Source organism: Ixodes scapularis, unplaced genomic scaffold (genome assembly GCF_016920785.2).
Source record: "Ixodes scapularis isolate PalLabHiFi unplaced genomic scaffold, ASM1692078v2 PGA_scaffold10__122_contigs__length_95168666, whole genome shotgun sequence".
NCBI classification, from domain to species: Eukaryota; Metazoa; Arthropoda; class Arachnida; order Ixodida; family Ixodidae; genus Ixodes; species Ixodes scapularis.
The window spans coordinates 61,487,213-61,494,104 of NW_024609836.1; positions in this window are offsets into that span (position 1 = coordinate 61,487,213).

Genomic DNA, 6,892 nt, shown 5'->3' on the forward strand with positions numbered 1-6,892 from the left:
TGACGAAAACCCGACACTAACAACGAGAGCAAACCGAGATGGAGCTCGAACGTTACCGCTACACACATGGGATAATTTCCCAGAACAGTCGCGACAGAAAGTAGCACTGTGTAAAAATCTTCCCAACATTCAACAATTCGTACTTCAGAGCCAGAGAATGCAGTAGACAAGTCCTAGAAAACCAGGCTTAGCTTTCCGGTAGGTGCCGAGTCCAGAGCAGTCCGTAGTCTGGAGTTGTTGGCCGAAGAACGGCGTCTCGAAGTCCAGCGGTCCAATTAGAGGCTTGATGAGGTTGACACCGCGCACCACACAGCCACACACGCTTCAGCACAACAAACTCAAACACTTGTCCGACAGGCAGTTCAGAAGCCAAAAATTACACGTTCCAAGACTCATCTGCAGGGAGTAACCACGTTGAGTAGCGACCCGGCCAGCTCTGGGGTTGGACTACCTTCTTTGTTCCCGAACCCCCTTTTATAGGCTCGTCTACCGACCAACCTCCCGTTTCCCCGCCTTTCGGGTCAGTCAACTTTCAAGAAAAACAAAGCTACACAGCAACGACCCAAATGGCAAAACCTATTACATTTTTCAGACAACCAAACATATGTGCCCATCCATTCCCCCGTACGAGTCTAAAAACATCAATTATCGCCGATACATAGAACACGACAGGCGGCAGACTGAGCAAAGCCGCCACCTTCAAAAAGCGTGCTAGCCAGCGTAAACATCTTTGTATCCCGGCGGCGCCCCTGCATGTCAAATCGGCACCATACGCGAGCCAGCATACGCACCCCTCCGTCCGCGAGGTCAAAGCCACAAACTGTGACCTGGGATGATCTACGTCGCCCGTTAACAAAAACCCATTCCGCAAACGAGCAAATTCGTTGGGGACTTAGAAAGGAACTACGACGGGACGAACTGAGATTAAAAGTGGCACCACACTCCCCCTTTTTGACCGTACCAACACTTAAAGTGGTCCAAAAAAAAGATCATAAAAGTATTTAAAAAAATGAAGAGAAGCCTGAATTTGTGACACCCGGTTTCTCCATCCTGTGTTTTTTTTTTGTGCTTTTTCTATTACGAAGCGAGACATTATTCCAGCCGTAGGCACCAGATGTAATTCCCGTCTGCGATCATAAGATTATAGGATCCTAACTGCCGGCAGCTAAGTGTCAATTACATCCGGCTTGCGCATACAGTGCAACATCTTTTGCTATTCAGCCGATCATCACTTTACAGCCTGGGTATCTGTTCTTGTAAACAACAGTAGTGCTACATGTTAAACGGCTCTAAAGCGATAGAGCAAACTCACATCTCATTATCTTTTAGCTGAATAAACTGTTTGTTTGGTTATGCTTGTTATCCAATTTTTGTTTTAAATTTACTTTTCTCATATAAACACCTTACATTATAGAAAAAAAATCTTTTTATAGTACGGCGGTGTCCATATTATGAAGACATGACTGTATCATCTTTGAAACTAGTTTGCCACAGCCAGTGTTATAATATGTATTGATTTTCTATGCAGTGCCTGCCTTTCCTTGCCCCTTGTGAGGACGACTGAGAAAGCGACTTTGCGCCACAACGACGGATGGCAAGTGTCCCAAGTGTCGTCACCTATAGTGGTCATGTGCTATGTGTTCGCAGCATTGTAAGCCGACCGTGGAGCACTTTCAAAAGGGAACTTTCGCCATGTGCACAGTATGGCCGTGTACAATACGGGGCACGTACAGTCAGAAGAATTATGAGAAGGAACATGCGGGCGCGTGTCACTTGGTACAGGCAGAGCAGCCTAGCAAGTGTCATGCTTGTGCACTGAGGGGCCCTGGTTTGAAGAGCCGAGGCAGAAGTTTCAGCGGCGGTGTCACCGCCCTGGCGGCTTGTCGCCGAAGCAGAAACAGGGTTAGCTAGCTTTGCTCGTGGCTGGCTTTGTGTAGTGTGTGTAGACCGGGAACGTAGGCTTATGAACTTCGGCAACAAGAATACTACACGGCTTTGGTGTTTTGGTACGAGCAACAAACGTGACACTATCTGCTACGACTAGCTACGACCACCCACCGCAGCGGTGAAGGTATCCAAGAAGCAGAACCTGTGTATTACGCCGTTGCCGTAACCCAACAGTGCTCATTTGTCATGGAGGGCTTTCCGCCCAGAGACTTTGCTCGTCACTGAGTGTTATTTCCCGTGTTTCTCTTTGTGTGCGCAGTGGCTGGACGGGCCTCATACAGCAGTTCTTCAGTCTCAAAGGTGACTAAAAGTTGAGGGTGGATGGACTTGCAGCAATCCCCTCGGTTGGTGCGTGTGACAGAACCTTTGTACGGCATCATCGGGAGGATGCTGCTGTGAGTTAGCAAGTTGTCCAATTGTATGTTCATTATGCTAATATTTGAAAAAGCTTGTTTAAAAGGATGCTGGACCAAAATTTGGATTTCATAAAATAAGGCCGCGGAAGCTTTGAATGGGAGCTCTACAAACTCCGAAACATCACTCATACATTAATATCTCAAACGGATGGCCGTATTCTTGGAAAGGAAAGGGCACAATCAAACAAGAAATGTGACATCATACTTCTCCTGGTACACTTTAGAATGAGGGGAAGCGGCCTCGCTTCTCTCATTCCCGCTTCGGTTCACCTGCTTAAGGGGATGAAGCCTAGAGGAGAGGGAATGAGAATCGCGACATCACATGTCTCGTCGGCCTTGTTGAATCCCACATGTTTCCAAAAATACGGCCATCCGTTAGAAATAATGCTCTATGTGTGAGGTTTTGGGGGTTTTGCAGCGTCCCGCCTACCGCCCCAGTGTTGTTTTGCAAGCTTCGAATTTCGGTTAAGCATACCTTTTAATATGAATAATTGTGTCATCAGAATGTTAGAACATGTCAGTTCTACACAGCTACTCTCAAACATTTTCGAGTGGTCTCGCCTGCCAGATTCAAAGGGGGGGGGGGGGGGGGGGGGGGGGCAACATGTACATGTTTTTATGTCTACAGCACAAATAGTTCCTATCATGCACTCTAAATAGCTGTCAATCGACAGACTGGGTAAAAGAGTGAGCACAAACAAGTCCAACTACCAACAATGCTGTCCATGGCGAATCGTGGACACCATGTCTTACGTTATGTGGCCTCAGCGGTCTTTCTATAGTTCTTTTCATTGTTGTTGGTAGAGCAGCTACCGATAGGGGGGGTTGCGAGGACGTCAACTTTGAAATGCAGTTTCTTCACATAATGTTTGCACTTTGGGAAGTTTCTACCCATATACCTTGAAGTCGCTATTGTACGGATGAAACAACTTTGTAAGAGTGTCTATGAAAACTTGGGCAGGGTTCTCTTTAACGTGCCTGACTTACAACAAGGCTGTCCAACTTGAGAAATTTCACTGGTGGGAAGCTTGTTTTCATATAAGAATGGTGTACTTCTTCACAGCGCTGTATGTATCCAACAGAAACTCCAGATCTGTTCAATAAAAGTAGCATTTGCTAATATTGTGTATTCTGTGTATCTGATGCATTAGGTTGTATTTGTTTTAAACGCTTGCTACGTTCAGGCTATAAAAAATAGTCTAAATTTTATGCCGACAAGCTTATTGAAAAAGAAGTGTTCGGTCTGAATAAAAGATTCCAGAAATTACACTAAAATAAATTGCTACTTGGGGAAGCAAAAATGGTGTTTTACAGTCGACTCTCATTATTTTAAACTCCAGGGCCCGTTTGCTCGAAGCGCTAACCGCGGCTGAAGCTAGCCGCAGTACCTAGGAGAGGGATTTTCAAATCACGTGACTGGCTCGGTAGGGATGCGGGTAGTGCCACTAAATAAGCTACGCTTCAGAGTAACGACACTTCGCCATATTGTGTCTTAAAATCATGGTTGCCAGTTATCTGAAGCTTTATCTGAAATCACAGGAAACGCCTTTCCGCCCTCCACAAATGTTTAAACAGTTCGCGAAAGAGCAAAGCAGTATTTCATGACCTTCCTAACACCGAGTCTAATGATGAGGAAGTCGCACTTTTGAATCACGGCAATCGGCAGTTGCGTCTGCTCTGCATACGAGCCAAAATGGCGGCGCCCACAACAATGTAGGGGGACGGAGTGCCGATACTCTAAGCGCAGCTCATTTAGTGGCTCTAGATGCGGGGAAGCGTGGCGGTGCCCCGGTGAGTGAGCGCCGCATGCTTTGGAACTAATATGTGGTTGTAGCTGCAATACCGGGCGCGTTAGTCAGCAACGAATGGTGCAGGAGGCTTTCGCTTTGCCTTACCTCACTTCATCACAAAGCATGAGCAAGGCTCTTGCCGCATTTTTCAGATAGTCTTTCGACCCTGGCCATTCCTAAGCCTAAATGAATATGGTAATTGTCGGCTTAGCAACATCTTTGGAAAGCGGATTGTCTTGACTCTATCGGTCGGGTATTGATTGCACACAAATGCAAACAGCATCCCTATAGACCTTTTTCTAAATTCCCCAAGCATCGAGATGAACGCTGGAAGTATAATTCTGCGGTCTGCGCGCACTGGCCTTCCTCTTATAAAAGATTCGAAGTAAATAATCATAATAAATATTTGACCAACGCACGTGCAAGACAAAATTTGTTTTAGACTTTTTGCTTTAGAACAGTTACTACTTCAGACGCCAGCACGTGCAACGCGTGTAACTACACTTGTAGCATGCACCTCGGTGCTTGGGAAATTTAGAGAAAGGTCTAATATGGTCTATTGGGACGCTGTCTGCTTTTGTGTGCTATTAATACCCGGCCGATTGAGTCAAGGCAATCCACTTTCCAAAGACATTGCCATGCTAACATTTATCGCGTTCATTTAGGCTTAGGAATGGCCAGAATCGAAAGACTATCTAAAAAATGCGGCGAGGTCATATGCTCATGCTTTGCGATTTAAATGAGGTAAGGCAAAGCGAAAGCCTCTGGCACCATTCATTGCTGACAAACGCGCCCAATATTGCAGCTACAACGACATATTAGTTTCAAAGCGAGCGGCGCTCACTCACCGGGGCACCGCCATGTTTCCCTGCATTCCTGCCGAGCCAGTCACGTGATTTCAAAATCCCTCTCCTAGGTACTGCGGTTAACTTTAGCCGCGGTTAGCGCTTGAGCAAACGGGCCCTGGAACCCACACACTTTAGTTTGAAATATCAGAAGATTGAATTATCAAAATTCATCTAAATATTGTCACGAATAAAAACATACTTCTTTATTAAACTTAAAATCAGTGTGTAATGCGCCAAACTTGTGCTGAGAAACATAAATTAACAAAGACTTTTGATTGTGTCGAAAGGACAACTGCCTCACGCAGCCAAGCGAAGGTACTTTTGTATGCGCGTGGGTATCTAGAAGTTTCTGAGCTCGAACAAAAAAAATTTAGAGTCGTCTCATCATTCCAGTCACGCAAACAATAGAAAGAAGGACATGCGCTGGCGGGGTCAGCGGCATGTGAGTCGATCACGCTGCTGACTCGACTATTTGCACGTGGCATTACTCCCCTCTTGTGAAAGACTCATCGCCTTTATGCAACACAAAATTAAATTAACAGCTTAAACAAGACTAGGTCAAAATACAGTCTCGTAAATAGCAGATTTTCACAGTCCTACCGAGCATACCTAGTTCAGTTGAGTCGGAAGACGTGAATCGCCTACGGGTCGCAGAGGGCAGCGTGACAATGTTGATGTGCCATTGGCCAACGACTTACAACTTAGGTCTCATGTAGCGAATAACCTTGAGGTCGAAGCACCACTTTAACAGTTCCTTGCTGCGACGATGAATTGGTGTTTAGATTCACAGTGGGTAGCCAGGCTGAAACTGGGCGTCGTGGTGACAAAGATTGTAGCAGTCATCGTCAGGAAGTTGTGGCTTGCATCAAAATGCGACCAAGCTGCAAACTTCCTCCGTTCGTTGAGTGACATACCAGGCGTCGTCGTCCTGTTCGTCTTCGTGACAGATACCACACTTGCCGTAGGTATTGTCATCGGGTTCATCATCAAGGTCGCCGTCAAGTTTGTAGTCGTGGTTGTCGTTAAAGGGCAACTCCGGACCATACTTTCAATTTTGGGATTATGACTGTTTTTAGTGCAGTCAGCGTCCCTGAATTGCAAGGTGTAATTTTTTCCTCGTTATTGTGCGTAGTTTTAAAGATATGGACGCCTCAAAGTTTTGTTTGGGGCACGGCCAACAAAACCGAAACTAGCCGCTCGAGGCCCTGTCAGCACTAGAAATCAGCCGCTATGTGAACGTGACGTCAGGATCCTTCTCGTTCAACGAGTACGCAGGTTGATCAGCAGCTACTTCTGTTGCGCTAGCCGTCTAAAGGTAGGAGGTAAGCTGATTTTATTTTAATTCTGTATATGTGGTAGTTATCCAGCACATGTAGGAAGAGTTAGTGCGTACACCCAAAAGCTAGTGACTGGAAAACCCGTAAACTCGTACAGTGCCGTACTCGGCGGCCGCTGCCGCCGTGCGTGTGCCATGCCGTACTTGTCGCTAGTATACCCAAAAGGTAGCGACTGGAAAACGAGTGAACTCGTTCAGTACCGTACTCAGCGGCTGTCGCCGTGTGTGCAGTCTTCCGTACTCTGTCGCTAGGCCTAAATTGTCATCGGGGCTCCGTGGATGGAGCGGCGTTGCTCTACGACGCGCTGCCAGTGAAGTACAGTACTGGGGGCTCTCTCGCTTTCGCGCTGCGGGTCAGTAACAGACACAAAGCTTTGAGGCTTTCCGGCACGGGCTGCTGCGTTAGGGCTGTACATGTCTGTTTTTGCATTCTTTTTTCCTTGGGCGCGTAAAAGCCAAAGTCCACTCGTCGAACAGCGTTTACCCACACCTTCTTCAATTTCTGGTACGTTGGAAACTTGTGAAAAAGCACCTCTGGGTTGTGCAGCGGGTTGT